The following is a 26,482-nucleotide window of genomic DNA, read 5'->3' as shown; positions in this document are numbered from 1 at the left end:
AATCCTAACTCCTCCAGCTATTCACTTTAGGACCTGGAACAAATGATCAGACTCTAGAACTCATCTATAAAATAGGGTAATACTTATCTTACAAGTCTGTTGTAAAAATAAATACAAAGAGCCTAATACTGTATCTGGACCACCCACACATAATAACTAGTGTTGTTGCTTCTATTGTTGTCTTAGAGGTGAAAAAGACTTTTTTTTTTTTTGGAAAAGACTATTTAATCCAATCCTTATTTTACAGAGGGAGATATTGAAATATCACAAAGTATAATATGAATGGTATATAAGTGCAACAAGCAAGGTACATAACAACTTCATGAGTAAAAGTATTCAGGTAAAGCTTCCACAGCTGTAGTTATGAAAAGAACACTACTAAACTGAGGACAAATGAAGGCACAATTGCTACTAATTTTCAAACACAGTTATGAGCCTACATACTAAAACACAAGGTTTACATGACATGTTTAAAAACAGAATGAACCCCTATCATAGAGGTTAAAATGCAGCATTGCAATTGTAATAGCAATATATTATTAACCAAACACCTTGGGCGGAAATTTTTTTCAACTCAACAGGTGAGGCCTCATTGAAAGATCATGACTTCAAAACTTTCTGTTGTTGTAATTTTGTTCTGGGACAAATTCATGACAGGCTATTTACTAAATAACACTTCATTAAACATATCATAATTGTAGTTACTTCTGAACTCCCATATACCTTAATCCATCCATATGCACAATAATCCATATAATTTGTTTGAAAAACTTCTAACTTCAACTTCAAATGTGCCCCGAGGTAGCCACATAACCAAGAATGTCATCACTGTTAATCAACCTTACTAAAATTCGGTCCTTTTTTTTGTTATTTCACATTAACAACTGTGAGTCAGCAGCATTAAAACTTACTTCTTAAAAAAATACTTACTTCTATGAGCAGAAAAAAAAAATTCACCGAGACCTGTATTTCTGTGCTAATTTTAAGCCTCTCTCTGCTTTTCCCATACAATCTTTATCAACTTTTGGTTACCATTTCGACAACTGTTCATCCCGTCACTGTATTTGTAATTAAACTCTTCCGGAAACTTTGCATTTTTTTCTTTTGACAGACGCAAAGTAACGTCCCCACGAAAATTAGGTTCCAAGAGGGAATGTAGATTAGCAGAGTTCTACCTTCTTGAAAAGTAGAATGTAGTCAATTCACTAGCAACGACTCGGGACAAATTGATATTAAAGTTAAGAGGCAAAGCAGGAAAATGTTTTGAAGATTTTCAAAGTTAAAAACAAGTGCACCTCCGGGCTTTCTGTTTGTTGAAGGGAGCTGAAAACATAACACTAAGAGAAAGAGTCAAAGCTACGAGAAGCACAAATGATAAAACCACCATGCCTCCAATGGGAAAGTTTTAATTAATTTTAAACCTCTCTCCCTTGTTTCCTCTGTTAGATTTGAAGTTTGTCAACGCAGGAGTAACTATCAATAAAGCACCAACAAATTGAGGCCATAAACAGGAGTTCTCCCTCTACAGGGAAGGGAGGTTCCCCAGATAGGATGAACTGAGCGGAGCAAAATATCCGGGAGCAAGGGGCCCACATCCAGAACTAATTTTGCCGGAAACCAGGGAAAGCGGGTGGGGAGCACAAGCGCGCCTGGGCTTCTTCCTCAGGGCCCGGGCCTACAAGTGGCAACTCGGCTGGACAACGTGACTCAGGAAAGCACGGGGCTGGCAGCGGCCTAGCGCGGCTGCCTCCGCCGGCCTCCAGGGCCTCCCTTCCCCGTCCTACCTGAAGGCGGGCGGGCCCGGGAACCCGCGGTCTGGACCCTTGTCTTCCTGCTGCCGGGACACGGCGGCGGCGGGGCGCTGAGAGCGGCTCGCACTCCGCTGGGCTCAGGCTCGGCGAACCCGCGATGAATCAGCCCGATTCCATTCAAAAGAGTCGCCCGGGCCTCCCCGCGAATCACTTCCGGGTTCACCGCTCCGCGGCGGCTTCCGTTCCCCCGACGGCCAATTGGAGGCGACTCGGGCGAGAGTCGGGCGGGCGTCCCGGGAGGAGCCGGGTGGCCGACGGCGCTGGCTGCCCGACTGCGCCTGTCGCGGCCCGGCCGCGGCCCCTGCGTCTGGGGTAGTCTGAGTTTTCACCCCCAACAGCCGCCCCCGCCCCCCGCACTGCTCCCCCCAAGTTCTGCGGCCGCGGCCTATCCAACGCGGAGGGACCGTGGCTGGGAAATGCAACTGCAGGGGTGAGAGATCTGAACCGCTCTCGTTTTGGTGTTCACCGAGGCCCTCCTCGAAACCTGAAGGTTCACTTCAAATAAACTTAACTTGGTCATCTGAGAAGCACAAGAAAAAAGGAAGGGGTGTGAAACGAAGGGGAATCTGTCAAAAGTATTTCCTATCGTGTGAACTACCTGCCCGTGTCTACTGCTTTGCAAGGATTGGATTCAGGAAAATGCAGTGTTTCCCAGATGTTAAAACCACTCAGTTTATGGTCAGTTTACAGGGCTTAAGAAATAAATAATTTACTCTCCATGTAATTAGTGTCAACGACGTTTACCTCTTCTTTGCTCCTTGCCAGATTTTCAGAGAGCAAAACCGCCCAAGAAGTGACTATTGACAAGTTTGTATCGCAGGTAGGTACAGGCTCTGTTTAGGCAGCATGTTCACCAGATCTTTCCCACTTTATCAACTATGCTCCAAATAGCATCTTTAAAGCATTCCTAAATCAGATAAATCTGCTGGATGGAGGGGGAAAAGCATCCAAAGATATTTGAGTCGCACAATTTAGAATTTTCCTCTACAAGATACTCCATATCAAAAAATAGAGTATTTCAATCACAGGTAATTTTAATTATATTTGGATTCACGTCTTTGTTTCCCTCCCCAAACAGTGCCTTTTCTTTGTATATTTTTTGATGAATTTCTATTCACAATCTAGTATCCCTAATCAAATCTGAGAGTAGACACTTTCATTCGCTTGTTCTTATTGGACGTTCAATTAACCACCCTAGAAATCATGAAGTGTCTGATCTATAAAATAGTTTTTCTAACATCACACCCCCTTTCTCCATTACTTCATCACTTTTTTCCTGGAATGCTATTCTTGCCTCAAGTCTGTTCCCCTTCAATCCATTCTCCACTTCATTGGTAAAGATATTTTGGCTATATAAATGTAGTCACAATCCTTTGCTTAAAATTTCACCTGTGTTTAAAAAAAGAAATTCATGCTCCGCTTCCTATAACATCCAATACAAAAGTAAAAAAATCCCTAAACTTTGGAGTATCCTTATTTGCTTCAGCCACACAGATATTCACATGGACTTTGAAATACTCTGACATATTCCTGGGAATCTAGAAGATATCATGTGTATTTAGGGTTGTGTGCATTCCTAGGACTGTGGGAATGCTCAGGAAGGCCCTCAGCTTTAACCTCTGGCTGACTCTGAAGCTGTACACATGTAGGAAGTAAAACCCAAGGTGGAGCTGTAAAATCCCTATTTTGACTGTTGTTGGAAGCACACATCAATACACATACTTAGCCCCTCAACAAAGACTGGAAGATTTATTGATCGAAGATGTTTGTTTTTTTTTTAAGATTTTTTCATTTTTATTTATTTATGAAAGCACTGGGTACAGTCAGAAGCGCGGGAGGGTGAGAGAATTCACCAGAGCCAGAGCGGGGAGCAGAGCAGGCAGAAGGACCGAAGTACACTGCTGAGGGGAGCAGCGGGTGGCAGGAGAGGTCTGCACGCCATGTGGGACCCTCCTCCGGTGGCCGGGGAGCAGGCGGGGATTGAACCAGCGCTGCAGAGGCTGCTGGCATCTTCGCAACCCAGCACTCAACCGCTGCGCCACCGGGGAGGCCCTTGATCAAAGATGTTTAAGGAAATCTGTCAGTTATCAGATGAACACTAAGCTTACTGACTAAGAATTCAGTGGTCACACACAATGAAGAATACAGACTTAAAGAATGAATTCAGCAAAGTCATTAAACCAACAACTACTACTACAAGTAACTAGAAACCCTGGGGAGTAGACAGAATCTGATTTCCAGTATTGTCATATTGGATTAGTTAAAATGTGTAGTTTTCAAAATAATATTAAAAAAGTATGGTACATGCACAGAAACAAGGACTAAGGCCCATATACAAAAATAAAACAGTCAATAGAAACTATCACTGAGGAACCCCTATATTGCACTTGCTAGATAAAGATAAGACCTTCAAGTAAGATATTTTAAATATGTTCATAAAGCTAGAGGACTGTTTCAAAAGAACTAGAAGCAAAGTATAAGAAGAATGTTTCATTAAATGGATAACATCAACAAAGAGATAGAAATTATTTTAAATAAATAAAAAATCTGGGGGCCTCCCTGGTAACTCAAGGGGTTAAGCACCACACTATGAAGCAATCTGCAGCCTCTGCAGCACGAGTTCGATCCCCGGCCAGCCAGAGAGCAACCCACTTGGTGCAGCAGACTTCTCCTGACTTGCCCACTACTCCCCTCAGTAGTGTACTTCGGTCAATCTGCCTGTTTTGTTTCCCACTCTGTCTCTGGTGAATCCTCTCACCCCCTGCATTTCTGGCCTATACCCTCAGCTCTTGTATGCATAAATAAATAAATCTTTAAAAAAATAAATAAATAGGGCCTCCCCGGTGGCGCAGCGGTTGAGCGCTGGGTTGCGAAGCTGCCCACGGCCTCTGCGGCGCTGGTTCGATCCCCGGCTGCTCCCCGCCCACCGGAGGAGGGTCCCACATGGTGCGCAGACCTCTCCTGCCGCCCGCTGCTCCCCTCAGCAGTGTACTTCGGTCCTTCTGCCTGCTCTGCTCCCTGCTCTGGCTCTGGTGAATTCTCTCACCCTCCCGCGCTTCTGACTGTACCCAGTGCATGTATAAACCAAACAAACAAACAAATAATAAATAAATATTTTTAAAAAAAATTAAAATAAAATAAATAAATAAATAATCTGGAATTGAAAAGTATAATAACTGAAATGAAAAATTCATTAGAGGGATTCAACAGAAGATTTGAACAGGTTAAAGAAAAAATCCACAAATTTGAATAATCAGTGGAGATTATCCAATCTGAAGAACAAATAGAAAATAGATATCAATGGAAACTGCGAGAGGATGAGAGATATAATTAAACATCCAACATATGTATAATGGGAGTCCTAGAAAGAGAGGACAAAAAGAAAAAGACAATATTTGAAAAAACAGGGTCAGAAAATCCCCAAATTTGATGGAAAACATTTTTTCCCACACATCCAAGAAGCTTAACAAACTCCACGTGTAATTAAATTCAAAGAAATCCATACCTAGACACATTATAATAAATCTGTTGAAAGTCAAAAACAAGGAAAAAAAAAAAAAAAAAAAGTCAAAAACAAGGAGAGAATCTTCAAAATGTCAAGAGAGAAATCACTCATCACATAATCCTTAATAAAATTAACAATAGAAACAAAATGCATTGGTATAACATTCAAAATGCTGGGGTGGGGTGGTGGGAAGTAGGAAGACTTTTAATCAAGAATTTTATATCTGGGCCTCCCCGGTGGCGCAGCGGTTGAGCGCTGGGTTGCGAAGCTGACCGCGGCCTCTGCGGCGCCAGTTCGATCCCCGGCTGCTCCCCGGCCACTGGAGGAGGGTCCCACATGGCGCGCAGACCTCTCCTGCCGCCCGCTGCTCCCCTCAGCAGTGTACTTCGGTCCTTCTGCCTGCTCTGCTCTCCGCTCTGGCTCTGGTGAATTCTCTCACCCTCCCGCGCTTCTGACTGTACCCAGTGCATGTATAAATAAACAAACAAACAAACAAACAAATAAATAAATAAAACATGCCTCTATAAAAAAAAAGAATTTTATATCTAAGATAACTATCCAAAATAAAGAAATGCATACATTCCCAAGATGTGTGTATATACAGCAATGGAATTCATCACTAGAAAGCCTGCCCTGCAAGAAATACTATAGGAATTCCTACAGTCTGAAATGAAAGGACACTAGACAATAACTCAAATCCACATTAAGGAATTAAAGGATACTATAAAGGTAAAGGTAATTGTAAAAGTAATTGTAAAAGTAAATATAAACTGTAAAAGTAAATAAAAAGTCAGTATAATTATATTTTTGTTTGCAATTCATTTTTTCCTGTTTAAACAACAGCTATATAAAGCAATAATTATAATCAGTGTGGATAAGCATAATATATAGAGAAATATAACTTCTATCACTGTAACAGCATAGACATGGGAGAAAAGAATGATGTTATACTATAGCAAAGCTTTTGTATACTATTGAAATTAAGTGGTATTAATCTGAACTATATAGTTAAACCTGGTAATTATAATCTTAGGAGTAATCACTAAGAAAATACTCAAAATATATATAATAAATGACAAGAGAATTAAAATTTAAGTGGTACACTGGAAAATATGTATTTAACACAAATAACAAAAGTAATAAAGGAATAGAAAAACAAAAGAGATATATGTAGTCCCTAAGAGACACCCTTTAGAGTCAAAGACAAAAATATATTGAAAGTAAAAGCATGTAAAAACATATAACATGCAAACTAACTAAATGGTACCATTTTGGAAATTGTTCTGGCATTTTTTTAATTAAAATATAATTATCATTTGACCTCTCACTCCACATTTTATGTTTACCAAAGATGAATAGAAACATATGCCCACACCAAGACTTAAAATATGATAGTTCATAACAATTTTATTAATAACAGCCCCAAACTGGGAATAAACCAAATGTTTCCCAACTGGTAAGTAAAGATGAGTATCTCCTTAACATGCAATCATACTCAGCAATAAAATGGAAACTACTCATATATGTCTGTCTTTTTTTTTTTTTTGAAGATTTATTTATTTATGCATACAAGTGCTGGGGTGCAGGCCAGAGATGCAGGGGTGAGAGGATTCACCAGAGACAGAGTAGGGAACAGAATAGTTGGATTGACTGAAATACACTGCTGAGGGGAGCAGTGGGCAAGACGGGAGAGGTCTGCTGCGCCATGTGGGTAGCTCCCTGGCCAGGGATGGAACTTTTGCTGCAGTGACTGCGGATAGCTTCATAGTGCTGCGTCTTAACCCCTTGCATCACCAGGGAGGCTCCTATGTATGACTTTCAAAAACATGCTGAGATAAAGAAGTGTGACAAAAAAAGAGTACAAACTGTGTAACACCATTTTAAAGTCACATTGCTATTACACAAATGAAATCAAATATGTAATGGCAGACATTAGATTAGTAGTCATTTTAGGAGCTTGAAGTAGAGTTAAGTGAGAGGATTGACTACACGGGATGTGAAAGAACTTGAGTTGTTGGAATTGTTCTATCTCTTTATTGTGGTGATTTGTCAAAACTCATCAACCTATAATTAAAATGGGTACATTTTATTGTATATAATTCATAATACCATAAAGTTAATTTATTTATTTATTTTTTTATTTTCAAAATAGAGGCATGTTTTATTTATTTATTTATTTGTTTGTTTGTTTTGTTTATACATGCACTGGGTACAGTCAGAAGCGCGGGAGGGTGAGAGAATTCACCAGAGCCAGAGCAGGGAGCAGAGCAGGCAGAAGGACCGAAGTACACTGCTGAGGGGAGCAGCGGGCGGCAGGAGAGGTCTGCGCGCCATGTGGGACCCTCCTCCAGTGGCCGGGGAGCAGCCGGGGATTGAACTGGCACCGCAGAGGCCGCGGGCAGCTTTGCAACCCAGCGCTCTACCGCTGCACCACCGGGGAGGCCCACCATAAAGTTAATTTAAAAGAAGAAAAATCCATCAAATTTATTAGTTTACCTCTTTGCTTAGCTATATCCACACATTTGTAGTTCAGTCATGTTGTTTTATGCATCAGAATCTTCAAACCTATTCTCCTTTCTGAAGGTCCTTCCTCTCGTTTCCTATCCCCACACTCCACCCCACCCTTTTGGAAAGTGGTCAATAAATACTAGTTATGTATGTTACCCTACAATCTTACTCTGTAATCCTGTTTTACTTGTCTGCCTTCTCATTTAAACTTTAAGCTGCCGGGCCTCCCCTGGTGGCGCGGCGATTGAGCGCTGGGCTGCGAGGCTGCCCGCAGCCTCTGCAGCTCGGGTTCGTTCCTGGCCGCTGGCGAGGTTCCCACAAAAAATAAATAAATAAATAAAATTTAAGCTTCCTAAGAGCAGAGAGCATGGCCTGGCCAGGGTAGGTACTAAAAATTGTTGTTGAATAGTGAAAATGATTGTTAAAGTACCTTGCTAATAATACATAAGAGGATCAGAAACATTTTCAAGCCAAATCTAACCTCTTTTGAAATAAATTTTTAAAAACAAACAAATTTATGGAATTTAAATAGTCACATATCTGACATGAATATTACATGCTAATGCTAAAAGCATTCATTGTTTGGGTGGTTCCAATGTGGCTTTGGAAAACACTATAGTGCACAAATTTGTGGAAATGTTTGATATATTTCCTAAAATCATAAATTGCCAAAAGTTCACATTGCTAAATATGCAATGTACATTGTGTCAGAGAGAAACTTGCCTGCTCAGTTCCTGCTTCTGAACATGAAAGATTTGTTAAATGAATAGATAACTCTTACTAGTGGCATTACTACATACCTGTTCAAAATACATCGGCTTTATTACAAATGCCTTCCTATTTGTAAAGAGCATTATATACATAGATATAATTCCTTTCACATACGAAGTCTGTATGTAATAAAAAAATTGTAACAGAAAATTTTGAAATATCCTATTTTTATAATTATGGATATCAGAAAAGGGCTGTTGCCATTTGAATTTTTAAGAAATGTTTGGAAAGAATTTTAGAAACACATTGTTTTCTGTCCCAAATTCAATATTGGTTTTAATTGTTATACCTAATTATAGTTTTTGAGTTATGCAGTATTTGAGTATTATAAATAAATATAGATCTAGCAAAAGGAAAAGGAAAAATAAGAAAATATTTACTTTTAAAAGTATAGTGAATTAATTTAATGTATAAGGCCAATAGAATAATTGTTACTTCTGCCAGATGGTATTTTACATTTTGATAAAAAGATATATTCTTAATCATATATGTCAAGGAAAAGAGACCATATGTTATTAAACACTTCCAATTTGTCATTTAATTTAAAAAGCACTACTGATATTCCCATAATTTTTTTTTGTGATGTGGTCTTAAGTATTCTTAGTGTCAATAAAATTTAATCTTTTCAAATAATTTCCTAATCTCTCTTTGAGCAAATAATTCAACAAAGAATTTTTTAAGCAGCTACCCAAAGTATATAAGAAAGAGGATAAAGCAGAATTCAGAATCCACATTCAAATTACTCCAGGATAAAAAACATAATCTCTGTTTTTGAAAAGCCTCTAAAATATAATTTCCTGTGTTTTCATAAAAAAAAAAGCATATAGAGAGTACTCAAATGACTTCAAATTGATATACCTTAAGTTCAGAAACCTAGTATAGTCTTAATATAAAAAAGAGCATTAGTATTCTATGGTGGAGGATTATGGGTGCCTTGGTGGTGGGTGTTGCATGGTAACAAACATCTGAAGATGTGTGATCCTATATCTCTAAACTATATACAATGTTGTAAGCACAATGTTATCTCAATAAAAATAAATAAGATAGGGTAATTATTGATATTACAGAATAATTTTTCACGTTACAAAAGGGTTTCTAATGAAAGAAACATAGAAGATACAAAACAGTATTCAGATATATAACGGGAAAAGGAAATTGATATTACATGATTATCAAAACAAAGGTTTTAATATATGCCTTTCTTTCCTCTGCTCTTTTGGAAATGTAATTTGTTAGCCTGTCTTCCCTTTCCATTTCCAACCAGTTCTCACTGTAAAGACTCCATGTATGATTTTATTCAGGCTTACATTTTTTTTTAAGATTTATTTATTTATGCATACAAGAACTGGGGTACAGGCCAGAGGTGTGGGGGGTGAGAGGATTCACCAGAGACAGTAGGGAACAGAACAGGTGAAATGACTGAAATACACTGCTGAGGGGAGCAGCGGGCGAGCCAGGAGAGGTCTGCTGCGCCATGGGGGTAGCTCCCTGGCCAGTGATGGAACTTGTGCTGTAGTGGCTGTGGTTAGCTTCATAGTGCTGCATCGCAACCCCTTGGGCCACCAAGGAGGCCTTGGAGTTCTCCTTTTTTTTTTTTTTTTTTTGAGGATGTTTAAACTCTTCATTTTGTACTTCAACAAGACAAAACCCAAAGATGATACATCACATGGGATGTAGCAAAGTCAAAATTCATAGTAACCAGTGATTTTTTTTTTTTTTTGGTTAAAAGCAACTTATGTACAACTAATATCATTTCCTTCTAAATTTTATTTTTCTAAAGTGGAAACTAGTATTATATGAGATTTCTGTCACATTTCAGATTGCATTCTACACTTCAGATTGCATATGACTATGGTGATTCTAAGTCAGTATGTAGGCTTAGCTGTCCACTGAGAATGGAATGCTGCTCCAGGGAGGTTACACCCGATAGTGAACCCTGCAAAGTCAAAGATCTGTTCATTATATTTTCAAGCAACAGACGATTTTGTTAATAACTGTCCTGAGAAGTCAAATTTGGGGGATGGAGTGAAGGAAGTATGTAGCATTATACAGATTCCCAAATGAGTATCTACTCATTGTGATATAGCTCTTCATTGCCTAATAGGCAAAGAGAACTACAGTGTATTTTTCTTAATTTATTTTTGTTTATTTTTTAATTAAGTACTATTATTTTACATCCCTGTGACTGTTTTGACAGTATATGATTATAAGTCAAAGTTCTCATTTCCAAATAGTATATTTTAAATAGCCATGGTGGCCTATAAACTGAATACATACATGTGAGCAAATGCTATCATTTTGAAATTTATGAAGATATGGAGCATAGAATTTTATTTTTAAGAATTTCAAATCAAAATGTTTGATAACTACTATTTTATATCCCCAGAATCTGCCCCTTTCACTTTATAGTAAAATAAAAATAAACTTGAAGCCTGCTTATCATACTCCAAGTCTCAATGTAAATTCCACCAAGCAAATCCTTAAAAACACTACCCAAATCGCTTGACGCATTTTTATTGGTTTCCTATTTACATAGCCATTTTTCAAAATTCCCCCATTATTGTTTTACTTAAAAATATGCACATCCTGGGCCTCCCCAGTGGCGCAGCGGTTGCTGGGTTGCAAAGCTGCCCACAGCCTCTGCAGCGCCGGTTCCATCCCCGGCTGCTCCCCGGCCACCGGAGGAGGGTCCCACATGGCACGCAGACCTCTCCTGCCGCCAGCCGCTCCCCTCAGCAGTGTACTTCGGTCCTTCTGCCTGCTCTGCTCCCCGCTCTGGCTCTGGTGAATTCTCTCATCCTCCCGCGCTTTTGACTGTACCCAGTGCTTGTATAGATAGATAGATAGATAGATAGATAGATAGATAGATAGATAGATAGATAGATAGATAGAGAGAGAGAGAGAGAGAGAGAGAGAGAGAGAGAGATAAAAAAGATTATTATGATAAAGATTTGCTTTAAAAAAATGCACATCCTGTTTTGTGTTACTAACTTTGCATTAGTATTCCTAAATTTTTACTATCTTTCCAATGACATTGAGAGGAGTATGTAATATAACTCTTCCCACATAGTCAGGAGAAAAATGACAAAGGCGATCCATAGCTAAAGGCTGACTTGCCGTATATACTGGCTGATAATAATAAGTTTCATTTTGATCTTCAAGATGTGGTACATGTACACAATGGAATATTACTCAGCAATCAAAAAAATAAATTTATGCCATTTGCAGCAATGTGGATGGAGCTAGAAGGAATTATGCTCAGTGAAATAAGCCAGAAGGAAAAAGAAAAATATCGGATGGTTTCACTTATAGCTGGAATATAGGGGAACCAAATAAGACATCAGTGTAAAAAAATAATAACAGTACAAAACACAACAAAGCAATACAGAAAATTATAAATCAGAGACATCCTGCAGGGGAGGAGGCGGGAGAGGGATCAGAGGGAGGGAGGAAGAAGCACATGGGACTGAGTCGATGGTGCACAGCGTACTTGGGGAAGGAAACTCTATGGGGACTACACCTGACGGGGTGGGGGGAAGCAAATATTGTTTAAAAATGAACAATGATATAAAAAATAAAATAAATTAGTAAAAAATAAATTAAAATAAAAAATTTTAATCTTCAAAAAAATCTAATTTCCATTTTGGTGGATTCTCTCTGTAGTTTCTCTACTCATTCATAAATGTTGTCCCTTTCCATTTAACGTTCAACTTCTGGCTATTTACAAGGACACATTTATGTTTAGAAGGTACTTTCCTCTCCTTATTCCTGGCTCCAGTGAGAAAGCTCACCAAATGCCCATCTTTTTATTTGTGTGCTTCCTAAAATCCCCATTCTTTTTTCTTTTTAATTTTTTTTCCTATTCTTTCTTCTGATAAGCATGTGCAATCTCTTCTTATTTGGGGCATTGACTAGGCCCCTTTTAGAATTTTCTATCTAACTTTTACACCAAATTTTAAGAAAAACAACAATAGTTATTTATATCATAGAAAACACTAGTAAAGATGAAACTAATTTGAGTTGTATAACCTAGAAAAATTCTAAGGGATGGATTCAAGTGAATAATAAGTTAATTTCAAGAAAAATGTAGAATGGTCATATATTCCACAGAAGATACAGAATGACAATTTTGAAGAGCTTTATCATTTATAAGTGAACAACAATATCCATGATAAGGATAGCATAAAATATTTTCATTCTTAAAAGCATTAAAATAAGATGCATCCAGTTTTGGGGGTGATAAATGTCCTATCTTTCTTTTATCACTTAGGAGTTTTTAAATGAAAGAAGCTAAAAGTAACTCTCTAAAATTTTTAGGGTACAGAGTAGAAAAAAGGTAGTGATGACCTAATGGTTCAGTATCTCTAGACTATAACCTTTTGTGAACTACTTTAAGAGATCATTCGAAGATACTATTTATACGTATTCTTGATCAAGGCAATTTTTTTTACGTCAGATCATAACTGAAGACTATTAACAAACTGATTTTTTTTCTAGGATTTAAAGAAATTAATATTGTCCTTTGTTTCAGTATACACAATACCATTTGCATAAAATTTTACTCTTTTCCTAAGAATTGGGGTAAAAATACTTTTCTTGATTTCATAAAATCCTCAAACTGACAGCTCCTATTTTAAGAGTAAAAATATTAGTGACTCATTGGTTGGAACTTGCATAAAGCTCTGAATCTTTTATAAAATAAATTTGATTCACTTACAAATATGAGAATTAAATCAAAATGTGTTAAGTATCAGAAAATGTTGCTTCAGTTCATTTTCAAAAGCTTTCTTAGCTTCTAATGAGGTTGCTTACACAAGATAATTTTTGTTAGAGGATATTAATTGGGCCTATTAAGAGTTCCTATTATTAGAGTATAACTTTTTATAATGACTGTATTTGATTTGTAGGTTTATTCATTATAAATCGTTTTGATCCTTTCATTAGTTAGCTTTTTTGTGACTTATTGCTATAATTATTGTGTATTTAATAAATTAAGCAAAAATCTTAGTGCTTTAGAAAGTTAGTATAATAGGTGAATTTTCTAACAATTTGGGTGAAAGTGAACTCATTCATGAAAAGGATTTAATATTTACTCACAAAATAACAAGGGTTCTTTATATATCAGTGATAACAATTTAAATAAATTTCAGCCATTGATTAAAAAATTGAAGGTGATAGTTCTAAGACTACAAATAACTTGATTAAGAAGTAAATAAAGGGCAGTTTATAGTATTTTTCCCTACTGTGATAATTTTTTATTTTATGTTTCAAAACATAATCAGGGCATTAATATTTAGCAAGAGTAAATGCTCTGCCCAAAAAGATGGTAAAAATAAAAATAATATTTGCACAGCATATCAAATCTTTTGCATATATATGATCATATACATGATCATATATATGTAGTGCATATATAGTATGTAGTATAAATATATATAGTTGTTTTTGAAACTAGCATACAAAAAGACTTGCTAGAGCTGTTATACTAGTCATAGTGTCTGTGCTAAGGAATTGCCTAGATGGTGACACTTCCTTATAATAAGATACTTTGGATATTTGTCATTATGCCAAATTTCATTAGATTGTAAGATGTTCTAATCATTTGGACAAACTTAAGAATAACTCTAAAGCATTGTATATTTCTTTGAAAAGTATTCAATTTTTTCCCTAACCTGTACCTTTTAGGCCCTATAGTCCTATAAATAATTACATAATCAATGAGAGACATGCAAAAGATTTATAATGAATCACAACTGAGAACTAAGCAAGTTGAAAAAGTCAATGAGCTATTTATTTAATTTCTGCAAAAAAATTTATTTTAATTGCTAGTATACTGTTTAATCTTAACAAGGTAATAATAGAAAGAATAAAAACTAAAAAAAAGGCACAAATTCTGGACCAGATTATGCTCCTTGGTGACTTAACTGCTCTGGGTCTCAGTATGCGCAAATAGAGACTGGTTTTCAAGTTCCTCCTCTTCCTCTTCTTATTCTAGCAATTGAATATTTTGCCAAATGGAATCTTACATGGAGCACCAGTGTATAAAACAGTAAATTCAGAACTTCTCTGTTGAGGTGGTTGGTGGGTGGGAAAACCTGGAGTCCTCTGCAGATTTGTTTATTCTATTTTTTGCTGTATAAAGATTCAAAAAAAGTTTGATGACTTTGCTTTTGCTTCTAGGTTGTATATACTCAGAAAAGGATTTCACAGCATAAAAATCTTAAAATGATCATCTTGTCCTTCATGGACTTTTACATTTAAACCCTTGATCTACTGGATTTTATTTCTTGTGAAGAACAAAGCAGTTCTTTCAATTTACATTTCTCAAGATTATTACCTACTTGTTCCACAGTTTATTAAGTAATGTTCCTTTCTCCTACTGATTTGAAATGTCACCCTTCTCCTGTAATTAATTCTCACCTATCATCAAATCTATTTCTAGTTTCTACTACATTAGTTTTAAGGATGCTTCTAACTCTTCCCATCCTCACCAATTGCCAAGAACCTATTACATTATAGTTCTGCTTTTGTTTTTTAAACTGTGGAGACTTTTAGTTCCTTAAACTGATTGTTAGCAGTTTGTGTATCTTTTTTTCTCTGATTTATTTATTTATTTTCTTTTTTGTGGTATTATTGGTTTGCAACACTGCATGTGACTTAGGGGAATAGGTTCACAACTCAGTTGTAGGGCACCACACTACCACCCCCATCAAAGCACCCATAGTCCTTTACCACAGATCATTGTGCCCCTTCTCACCTTCGTTCCCACCCACCCCCCACTGTTGTATATCTTTTCCTTGTTGTCAACTGTGGAAAAAAGTATTAATCCTAATCCTGATTGCATTTATAATCAAATAAGACACATATAAAACACTAACATAGTGGATAAAAGCATGAATTTTGGAGCCAAGTTAGGGACAGTTACGCTCCATATTCAGTAGGATTATTTTGAGAATTAAATGACCTCATATTTCTACAGCACTTAATAAATGTGTTAGTTATCATAATTATTGCATATAATCTAGAAATAAATTACCTTAGTCTGTACATTATATCTTTTTAGTTGCTACCCTCAAAATTTTAATATGAATATTTAATTTATCAATGTCTAAATCAGTCACTCATTCCTCCAAACCAAAGCTCTTAACATGCTTGAACTCTAACAAACTCCTCTTCCATCTTCCATATTATTATTGTCCAGTTTCATGAATGAATGAATATTATATATTCATATATATATATGAATATTCACAATGAATCATAATTTTTTTTTCTAATCAATGTTGGACTTACGTGGTTATTCATTATTTTGCTCAGCATTGCTTTTGCACATAGGTTTTATTGCTTCTTACAGAAACCCATTCTTCACTATTTCTTTCAGTGGAAGTCTCTGACTTTAGATATATTTTCTTCTCACCCTTGAATAGCAATTTAACTGTTATATTCTAAGTTATCAATTATTTTTCCTCCAAATATTAACAATATTTTTCTACTATGTTCACATCTGTACTTTCTGTCTTTTGTGGATATTCTAGTTTTTGTTATTATTTCAGTTTGAGTAGGTTGTTGATATTTTACAGTTGTAAAACAATTTTGGCTTTGCTTTTACTTTTAATATTCTCTCCTTGAAGTTAGTCTATGGAGTTACATTTTTGTTGTATCTAGTAATAAATTCATTTATATAAAATATTCAATGTCCTTTTTCAATTTGAAGACTTAAATTATTCCATCAATTCCTAATTTCTTTTTTAGTCATTTTCTTTTCTTCACATCTCCCCACTTCTTTCTAATCCCTTCATCTGGAATTTCTATTTGATGTGTACTTTGTCTTCTCATTTCTTCTTAAACTTGTTACTCTATTTTTTACATTTTCTAGTTTTTATTCTATATGCTGGATTCCAGATAATCTCATACCTATATTTCAGTTCACTAATTTCCTCCTCAGAATCTAATCTTTCCCATCTGTTAGTTTTCATTCTTCCTTGTACCTGGCACCATTCCAACTGTATAAATTCAGATTCTATAACTGTGGTTCAGGAGCAAAGAAACAATTCTGATTCCTGCTGTAAATCACAGGTTCAGTTCTTCCTCCCTTCTTCACAGGAGCCCAGGACCAAGTGTCTTTGTTTTCTCCTATCCAATTTGGTCCATATCCATGTTTCACAACCCCCTTGGTCACATTGACATTGGTATTAGTTTTTTATTGCTGACAAATTGCTACAAACTCAGTGGCTGAAAACATCACCCATTTATTCTCCAGAGGCCAGAAGTTGGAAATGAGTTTTGTGGGCTAAAGTTTCAGCAGGGCACTTTTTGGGGGCTTCAGGAGAAAAATCTGTTCCTTGCCCATCCTAGTTTCTTCTACCACCCAGAAGCTGTGGTAGCATCAGCACACTTTGCTCCTGCATCCAATCTCCATTCTCTGACCTCCTCCTCCAGTTTATGGGAACCCTACAGTTACACGGGGCCCACCCACTCAGAAAATCCAGGGTGATTTCCTCATCTCAAAATCCTGAATTTAAGCATATCTGCCAAATCCTTTTTACCATGTAAGGGAGCATATTCACAGATTTTGGGCATTATAACTTGGACATCTTGGTGGGGGTGGGAGACATAATTCAGTCTACTATAGCATTTTCTCATAGACTAGCTGCTATGACTAGGAGTTCCTCTTTATGTCAAGTATCTTTGAGTGTTCCCCCTTTTTTTTTCTTTCAAGCACAGTCACATTTTCAAGGAGTATTGTTCCTAATTTCATTAGAAATATCCATGGATTCATGTAATAGCTGGTTTGGTGGGAGTCAAGAAGGGGGATTTTGTTAATTAAAATATCAAGATGTCAGAATAGGGGTATTATAAACAGCTACACATAAAATTATCCTTTTTTAAGACAGGAATTTAAAATATCTCAGGGTTGTGAAAAGCAAATATGTAAAAACAGACATTTAAGTATCAGTATAGCCCATTTCCAAAATCTAGGGGAGACAGTGCTCATCATTCAGTGATGGCTTCCATTATCTACTTTAAGGTATCAGTGCTACTTGCTTATTGGTGGCAAATTTTAGGTCAATGATGTCAAATTTTATTTCTCTATGACCATTTCAGTTGTTTTGGATTACTGCACTTCCAATCATTGTGAAAAATATTTTCAGTGTTACAGGGCAGGGAGAGGAACACCCCAGAACCCCCAAACCTGCCCACCCTGTTACAAGTGGACTTTTTCTTTTGCATTCAATCCTATCCTGATACTAATTTCCTGGAGTTAGCAGTTAACTAACTGCTGCCTTCACTTCAAACATCAGTCCCCAGGTTACCCATATTTCTCTCTGACTTGGCTACAAATTCCAGGGTTACTATAACCTTTCCCTCCTCTGTGATTTGATAATTAACTAGAATAACTCAGATAACTCAGGAAAATGCTAGATTTAGAATTAATTATAAAAGATACAGAAGAGAGGTACATTGGGCAAGATATGGATGGGGAGAGCAGAGAACTTGCAAGTCCTTTCCAGAAACACCACCTTCCCTACACCTCCCTGTGTTCATCAATCCGGAAGTTCCCTGGAGCTCTTTGAGAGTTTTCATAGTCTTCAACCCCCACTTCCTTCCCTGGGGGTCAGTGGGTGGGGCTAAAAGTTTCTAGCCTCTAATCACTTAAGTCTTTCTAGTGACTGGAATGGTGAACCTAGGTATTCTGGAGGCTTCATTCAAAGACCTCTCATTGGCATAGACTCTAGTGCAATCAATTTGGGCTTGACTTGTTATGAATGATGAAAGATACTCCTAACACTCAGGAAAGTGCAAGGATTTTAAAATGATTTTTCCAGGAACCAGGGACAAAGACCAAATATATTTTTATAATACCACAAAGGTAGATATTCTACATTTTTCTTCTAAAGACTTCCTGTCACATCCTCAAAGCCAATTGGAAACCAGAGGCAGGGAAGTCCAGATGATTCAATCTTTAGGGTCCAGTTTCCCAAGATAGAAAGCAAGGTCAAGAGGATGAAGAGCAGAAAATATCTAGCACAAATCTCATCAAGTTCCTTTATACCTTTCTCTGGGAATTTGACTCAACAATTGATATTTAAGGATATTTATGGTCAAAACACATCTTGAAAGTTACTTCAGAAGTTATACAGGAAAAAATGACATTAAGGGGCCATTCTGGGATGCTCAGTTGAATGAGTCATGGGCTCTTTCCCTGTGAAGAAAAATCTAAAAATAGGTACTTAAGAATTAAAAATATAAAATGGGTGTGTATATGTACAAACTGAATAAAATGAAATGATCAATGATCAAACAATAATCTTCCTACTAACACCATGAAATACAACTTTGAGGCCCTAACTAACCTCTTACCCTAGTTTATTGTGAGCTCCTTCAGTATAGGAACCTAATCTTACCAATTTTTGTAATCCTAGTGTCTGACACAGTTTTGGGTATGTAGAATTATTTTGCAAGAAAATACTGTGGTTACATACTGCTTATTATATAAAGAAAATTTTAAGAGATGATTCCTTACATAACCCCTGCACCATTCTTGTGATATTTCTTTTTTTATTTTACATGTTGATTTCGACAATACAGCCTGTTAATTCCATTTGTAAGTTCCTAATTCACATGTCCTCTGGTGCCATCTTTGCCTTTCTATCACTCTATTCTAGATCCGATTCAAAACATCTTAAATCTTCCTTATTTAATCATTCCCCATCTAACTATTTCCCTTCAGTACTTATTCTATTTTTCCCATCAAATACCTTTCATTAATGAAAAAAATCAAAGGACAAAAGAGCTACAGAGCTAATATAGCCAGATAATGTCATATATGATTTCACATAATTGATATTAAGTCTTTATCTCTGAGAACGTGGGTCAGAGACTGACTATTTTGCAAATAATTTCAAAAGTAAAAATTGGCAGAACAGAAATTGAACTTCAGGACCATATATCTCTAAACTCTCATCTACTCTCCATCTCACACACTGCTTTGTAATCCAAAATGGTGGCTCATTCAAAAAGAATTCCTAATTAACTTTGGGAAAAATTGATTTTGTATTTACCTTTGAACATATCAGTGTTAGAAATTGGCGAAATATACATCAAACTAAATAATTCCCAAGCACTATAAACTCTTAATAGAGATATTTTCTTTAGACTGGTACTTAGCACCAGGGTTAGAAGAAATGCCCTTTCTTGATGGCTAATTGAACAGCTATCATGGTTGTTGGATGCCTCCTAAATTGTTTTTCCTACTAAGTATTTTCTGTTGCAATTAATATCTTGCCATTTCAGCTCCATTTTTTAGATTATAAAAAGAGACTATTTTTCAATATTATTCATTTCAAGGAAATAATTTAGCTATATAGAGTACTTATTAAATAAATACTTGTTGGTTAACTGTTATTAATCAGAAAATTCAGTTTTCCTTAAAATGGGCTACTATTTCAATGTACAATAATGTTGTCTATCACCTCCTTCATCAGAAAAGAGATAATTCTACCCCATATTAATAATTTTTTAAAAAAGGTTCTGAATGTAAAAGAACCATTCACCATAAAATGTATATAATAAATAATATATTTATAATCAATGTTCAATCAACTTTTTTTTTAAAAACTATTTGTATGATTTTTCATTTGGGTATATTTTTCAATGATATATTTCATATCCCTGGGGTATTGACAGTATCTTCATCATCTTCAACTTCTTCCTCATTTGGAGTTATTCCTTAGTCTCAATTCTTTTGAAATTAAATATGTTTTCAGTTTAATATGTGCAGTTTAAATTTTTGTAAGCCTTAAACTAAACATCTGGATGTAGCCAGCTCCATATTGTCCTAATCCAATGCCTATGCAATTACCCTAAAACGATCACTTTTGCCACTAGATGGCGCATATGTCTAAGTAACACAATCCATTCTTTAACTTACACTATTTGGAAAAATCGTTGTCCTCCTTGGAGGTAAATCCTACTAGTGAATGTCCATAATAAGTTAAATTTATCTCTTAAGATTCAAAGCATTGTTACTTTTAAAGGAATTGTTACTTTTAAACAATCTGGATTAAAATCTTTCTAAAATGGGTTGTACATATCTCTCCCCTAAACCAAAGCGCATAAATCTGTTTCCTAGTGGTTGATAGTGATCATCATAAACTACTCCACAAGCATTCACAGTCAAACATTGCTTAACCATGTTTCAGTCAAAGATGGACGGTATACACAAAGTGGCTCCAACAGGCTGTTTCATGTACCCTAGGTGTGGTAGGCGATATGATCTAGGTTTGTGTAATTACACTCTGCTGTTTGTACAATGACAAAATCACCTAACAACCCATTTCTCAGAATGTATTCCTGTCCTTAAGCAACACCTTACCTACAGTTTATGCTAGTGTTTGATTCTACATTAAATGTTTTAAGAAAGCTGGGTTTTTTTTACTCTTTACAGTATTTTAGTATAATATTTTGGGGTTTTTTTTAATAAGCATTTTTTCTCTTTTTACCAGAAATTACATCTTAAAAGTAACTGCTAGTAGCAAATGTCTTCTTACTCCAAACTTTGTTTTGAAATACAGCTACTCCTGGTGTATTATGATTACATAAAGCAGATAGTTTTTAGAATTGAATTAAATGTAAGTACTATTGAATTACATAGACTTTAATATGTTTTATGGCATCTGTTTTGAGTACTCTTTGACTTCTATTTTGATTACTGACATGTTTTGATACTTGAAATTGTTTAATAAGTAATATATTTTAGTATACTGATTGTATGTATAATTAATAATTGAGTTCTAGGGGGTTCAAAACTTGGAATGCTATTTATTATCAATTCCCTTTGACTTCTTTTTCCTTTCATTTTAGCATTAATAAAATTATGGATCCCATTAAGGTAACTCCAGGCCAGAGAACTTATTTCATATAAGTAATTTAGGTCTACTTTTTATACTTTGAGAAAATATTTTCATATGATTGTTGAAAAAAAAAATTTGAAGAAATCTGTGACAAGTATTATATTAGCCAATAAAGTCATTCTTAACTTTACTATGCATCAGAATCAAGTAGAAATTTTGTTACATTTGTATATAGATTCCAAGGCCCCACTGCCAGAAATTGTATTCAGGTGATTTGAATTATCTATCAAGACTGTGTTAAACATCCCAATGACTCATCTACCTCCCTGTTTGTCTCAGAGTTCTTAACTACCTCAAAAGAAGATAGTCTCAGTTGAATGGATATAAAGTTTAGTGGATTCAAAATTAAGGTCACACACCTGTCACTTACAGGAGGAAAAATTCGTTCTTACAGCACAGTAGGCAATACTGAAAATTCCCCTTGCGACCTATTTCCAGTAAATTATGTTTGGGGATATCGCCTCACAGTCCAAATTGTATCTGAAGATCGTAACTAAAACTTCAGATTTCCACTCATTAGCAAGACTTCCTAATTTGCAATTATGAAAAATTAACTTAATTAAAATTAAGGTAACTGTTTCTTTTTATACTGATCTTTATTTTTTTAATGTTCTTTCAAAAATCCACTTTTGCCCTCCTTGCCTTGTAGTAACACTTTTCTAGGCCTTTTAAGTGACCCTGTTTTGAGCAGTGTTAACACTTCAGAAAAATCTCCAGATATGTGTCATGTATCTTTTGGTGTACTTTAATAACAAAACAGAGTCTCCTTGTTATCTTCACTTGCTCAACCAATATACATTCTTGCCCCTGTGTTTATACAGTACATTCATTAGTGGTTTTTACTTGTCTAGTCTTTTGGGCCATAAAATTAGAGTTTATTATCCTCCAGGTGATGAATCTTCTTATTTACAAATTAATTGCAGATCATGTGTGGGCAGCATGATTGCTGATCCTGCCTAACGAATACATTTAGTGTTTAATTTTTTTTTTCTGTTGCTATTTTCTAATTTGAAGTGGGTAGACCAAAACCAATTAATTCTATTCCAGTTTTTCAGTACTTTGCTGCATGCTTCTTCTGTCACTACAGATGCTTATGACTCTTAATGTATGGCTTTAAATAACATCGATATTAGAGATGTGCTGATATTAAACTACATGCTTCTGATAACTACATCTTTCAGGTAAAGAGCTGCTAATTACTTTAAGAAAGTTTAGGTCACACACTCATAATTTGAATTAATTTATCTTCAACAAAATTGCTTATATTCAGTTTCTTTAATAATTTTTATAATTATAGAACTAGAAATCTCTAAGAACATTTACAAATTCAAAAATGATAAAACCTAGCTGAATGTTACTTCATCACAGGGAATTTGTGTGTGTATATCTATATTTGCATATGAAATTAAGAAATATACATGTTTGATAGGTTAGATGTAGATATTTTGTACTCCTCAGTATCTCGTCAGTCACATGGTATGAACAAGTAGAAAAGCAATTTGCATTTGTGAAGGTAAACATTTATTGAGGCTATCATGAGAATCCAAATTTTCCAGTGATTTTTATGGCTTATGACCAAGATTGGTAAATGAGTAGGAAGGTAAAATAAATGAACAGGTAGAGCCTCCCTGGTGGTGCAAGGGGTTAAAACGCAACCTATGAAGCTGTCCACAGCCACTGCAGCATGAGTTCAATCCCCGGTCAGGGAGGAACCCACATGGCTCAGCAGACCTCTCCTGGCTCGCCTGCTGCTCCCCTCAGCAGTGTATTTCAGTCAATCTGCCTGTTCCCCACTTTGTCTCTGGTGAATCCTCTCATCCCCAGCACTTCTGGCCTACACCCCAGTTCTTGTATGAATAAATAAATCTTTAAAAAAATAAATGAATGAACTGGCAAACATTTATGTAAATATATTAAGACACAGTCATACCCTAACACTATGAGAACCAAATATCTTTATTTCAATTTAAAAATTACAAGCTGGTTCTGCATCATAATACTAGACAAATGACATTTAGCTAGCTTAACCTAACACAGTAGCAGAAAACTAGGTACTTAAAAAAATATGTGACATAAACTAGCTCTAGACACTTGAAATATAAAGATAGTGAGCATGATGTAAATGGATTCAAATATAACTATCCTTTCATGATACATTTCTGGCACTGTGCTAGGCATTATTATATAGGTAATCTCATTTAATCCCAACCTTATATCTCTTTTGCGATGCAGAAATAGTCATTTATTCCTTGCTTGTTAGTTTTCAATTATGTATGCCCCATCATAAGTGTTACCCTCACTAGAATAATTGATGCCAAAGTTATGTAAGTACAAGGCAAGTTTTAAGCATTCGATGGGTGCCTGAATTGGATAAATTTGTTTATTTAATTTTTTTTAATTGAGGTGACATTGGTTTACAACACTGTATCTGATTTAGAGGCACAGGATCACACCTAAATGCATGTCCTCACACCACATCTACAACCAAAGCACCCATAGTCCTCCATTATAGTCCATTCTGCTCCCCTCCCTCTTATGCTTTTCCCTTCCCTTTCTTTGAGCCTCAATTTCAGTCTGAAGTAGATGAACTTAAAATTCATCCAGCCCTGATATTCTATGTATTTATATACTGTTCTGATTTAGATCATAGAGCTAGGGTACAATACTATCAGGATAATAGGAATATGAGACAGGCACCATGTTCTGATGCTCATGGATAAGACATATCCATAGCAAACTGTCCAAAATGATTTGGAGCTGATTATGTGTATAAAATTGTTTGTCCTTCTTTGTCTATATAATAGTAAAATTGTCACCTGGTACATAAAACACAAGAAAGAATCACCTAGAAAGAACTCCCCCATTCCAATTTTTTAAGTAGTCAGCTTTATACTCTCACCTACAGGATGAGCAGAGGTTAGAACATTCTAATTCTATTTCTCTGTAGGACACCAAAGATAGAAGCAGTGTGCATTGAAATAGTCCTGTGACTAAGCCTAGCCTCACTGTTGCATGTTTCTAATTGCATGCACTTCAAGGTTTGGGTTTTTTTAGAAAGCTATTAAAAAGTGGGAAAGTAGGCCCTACAGTATGACTTAGAGTTTACTTTTCGAAAATTCGACTATTTGAGATTCATTAAAAACTCAAAAACCAAAAACTAAAGTTTAAAACCATAAAATCCTGTAACATGGAGTTTTTCTCCAGAATATTAACTGTAGCACACAAGATATAAATTAATATGATATTGTACATAAAACTTGTAAAAATGTCAATTCTTTGTACATTAATTATTTGTATATCTGAACATATTACCATGAATATTGAAACACTAAATTCAATAGCTTCATACTATTGTTCTTGAAACATGTAAGATAAGACCAAACTCAAATCTTCCAATAAATCTGGTTATTCCATTATTTAGTTTTCAATGGAGCCTGAATATCTCAGGTGAAAATAAGATGATTCATCTCTGTCAGTACTGATGTACATGTAGGTGGTTCCTTTATTATAATTTGTGAAATGCTTGCAAGATGTCTTGGTGAGGGATCTCACATGGAGAGAGATAATCAAGACACAAGATGGCAAAGGTCAGTTAAGTTGTGCAGTTTTGTGAAGTGAACAAGTACAATATGTTTTAAACAAACAAGGCAAATTGTTGGCCTATTCTAAGGCGAGGTGCTAGAGTACAGCATTTTAGTGCAAATTATTTGATATCTTAAAAGCTATTTCTTGTTATTTCTTTTCAGTCCAAAGTGACTGACAACACTTCTGAAATCACTTGTTTCCATTTGAGTGGCATTTCATTAAAAACTCCAAGCTAAGACTTCTCTTATTCTTTTATTAAGAATTGTAGCCCACATCAAAACTGTCTACAACCATGAGTTGTTTGTGCTTATGTCTTTACATTAACTACTTTTCTATTGTATTGAGAAAATCACTTTTATTTTTCAATTACTTATTGGATTCTGAAAGAAACAGTTGTCAGAAATAAGTTTAACAGTGGCGAATGGCTGCTTCAATAGGTGTAAAATCAATTTGTAGTTTTTACTTAAGAAGGGATTTGCCAAACTACACACTGTTCCTTTAGTTACTGATTTTGGGTAGCAACGGTACACCTAATTCCAAAGAGGAAATATTGTTTTTTTAAAAATCAAGATAATGTTCTTCATACCATGAAGTCAAATATATCATGAGATACATTGACATTTTTCAGGAAACATTTTTTTCCAAACTTCCTTCATTATATGTCCTAATTTTCTCAGCAAAATGATATGATCGTCTCTTCATTATTTAAGCCATTTAAGAATCAAAGTTCACAGTGGAGAGCCAACGGTCAAACTTATTTAGTGTTAAGATAGAGAAATCACAAAGACTGCGGTGAAAACAAAAGGATGCAAGCAGATGTCATGCTAAAACTATGCAAGCAGATGTCATGCTAAAATAAAGTTTATAGGGGGCAGCCCTGGTGGCCAGGGGTTAAGAAGCAGATCTCTCCTTTCTGCCGCTGCTCCCCTCAGCAGTATATTTTAGTAGACCTGCCTGTTCTGCTCCCCACTCTGTCTCTGGTGAATCCTCTTCCCCTCCTCCCACTGCCCCACACCTCTGGCCTACACCCCAGTTCTTGTATGCATAAATAAATACATCTTTAAAAAATAATAATAAAAAAATGAAGTTTCTAATTGTAGTATTTTTATCTTTTGCATTCCCCTTGAGGTCAACTTCTGTATTTTAAAATCAAAGACTAAAATAACAAGCAAGAATAGTAGGTAGATGTGTTGTCTAATAGGGTTGTGTTGACACCAACCCCCCCTTTCGGGCAAAAAACCATTGTTAATTTGCAAATATTAAAATAAGGCCACATAAGGTATTTAGGTTTTTGCTTAAATAAATCAAACATTGCAATTAATTTGCCACGTGTAAGATTTTGATACAAGTAATAACTAGAGAAGTGTAGTGCTTGCAAATAGTCAGAA

The 26,482-nt window shown here is 35.7% G+C and overlaps 1 protein-coding gene and 1 long non-coding RNA gene across 2 annotated transcripts in view; one reads left to right on the top strand and one right to left on the bottom strand.

Annotated features, from left to right (window-relative positions):
- The window catches only part of PSMD14 (proteasome 26S subunit, non-ATPase 14), a 94,108-nt gene extending 92,150 nt beyond the window's left edge, over nt 1-1,958 (bottom strand). The window contains exon 1 of the mRNA XM_037523417.2: nt 1,785-1,958. The gene's annotated coding sequence lies outside the window, so the exon portion shown is untranslated. The remainder of the gene's footprint in view (nt 1-1,784) is intronic.
- Nucleotides 1,959-2,113: 155 nt separating this feature from the next.
- Nucleotides 2,114-26,482, top strand: part of LOC129146556 (uncharacterized) — a 33,457-nt gene continuing 9,088 nt past the window's right edge. Inside the window, exons 1-2 of the long non-coding RNA XR_008553418.1 lie at nt 2,114-2,489; nt 2,577-2,631. This is a non-coding gene — a long non-coding RNA (uncharacterized LOC129146556). The remainder of the gene's footprint in view (nt 2,490-2,576; nt 2,632-26,482) is intronic.

Source organism: Talpa occidentalis, unplaced genomic scaffold (assembly GCF_014898055.3).
Source record: "Talpa occidentalis isolate TD23 unplaced genomic scaffold, MPIMG_talOcc4v2.1 talOcc4.3, whole genome shotgun sequence".
NCBI classification, from domain to species: Eukaryota; Metazoa; Chordata; class Mammalia; order Eulipotyphla; family Talpidae; genus Talpa; species Talpa occidentalis.
The sequence above is the reverse complement of the archived record's forward strand: the minus strand, read 5'-3'. Positions and strand labels throughout refer to the sequence as shown.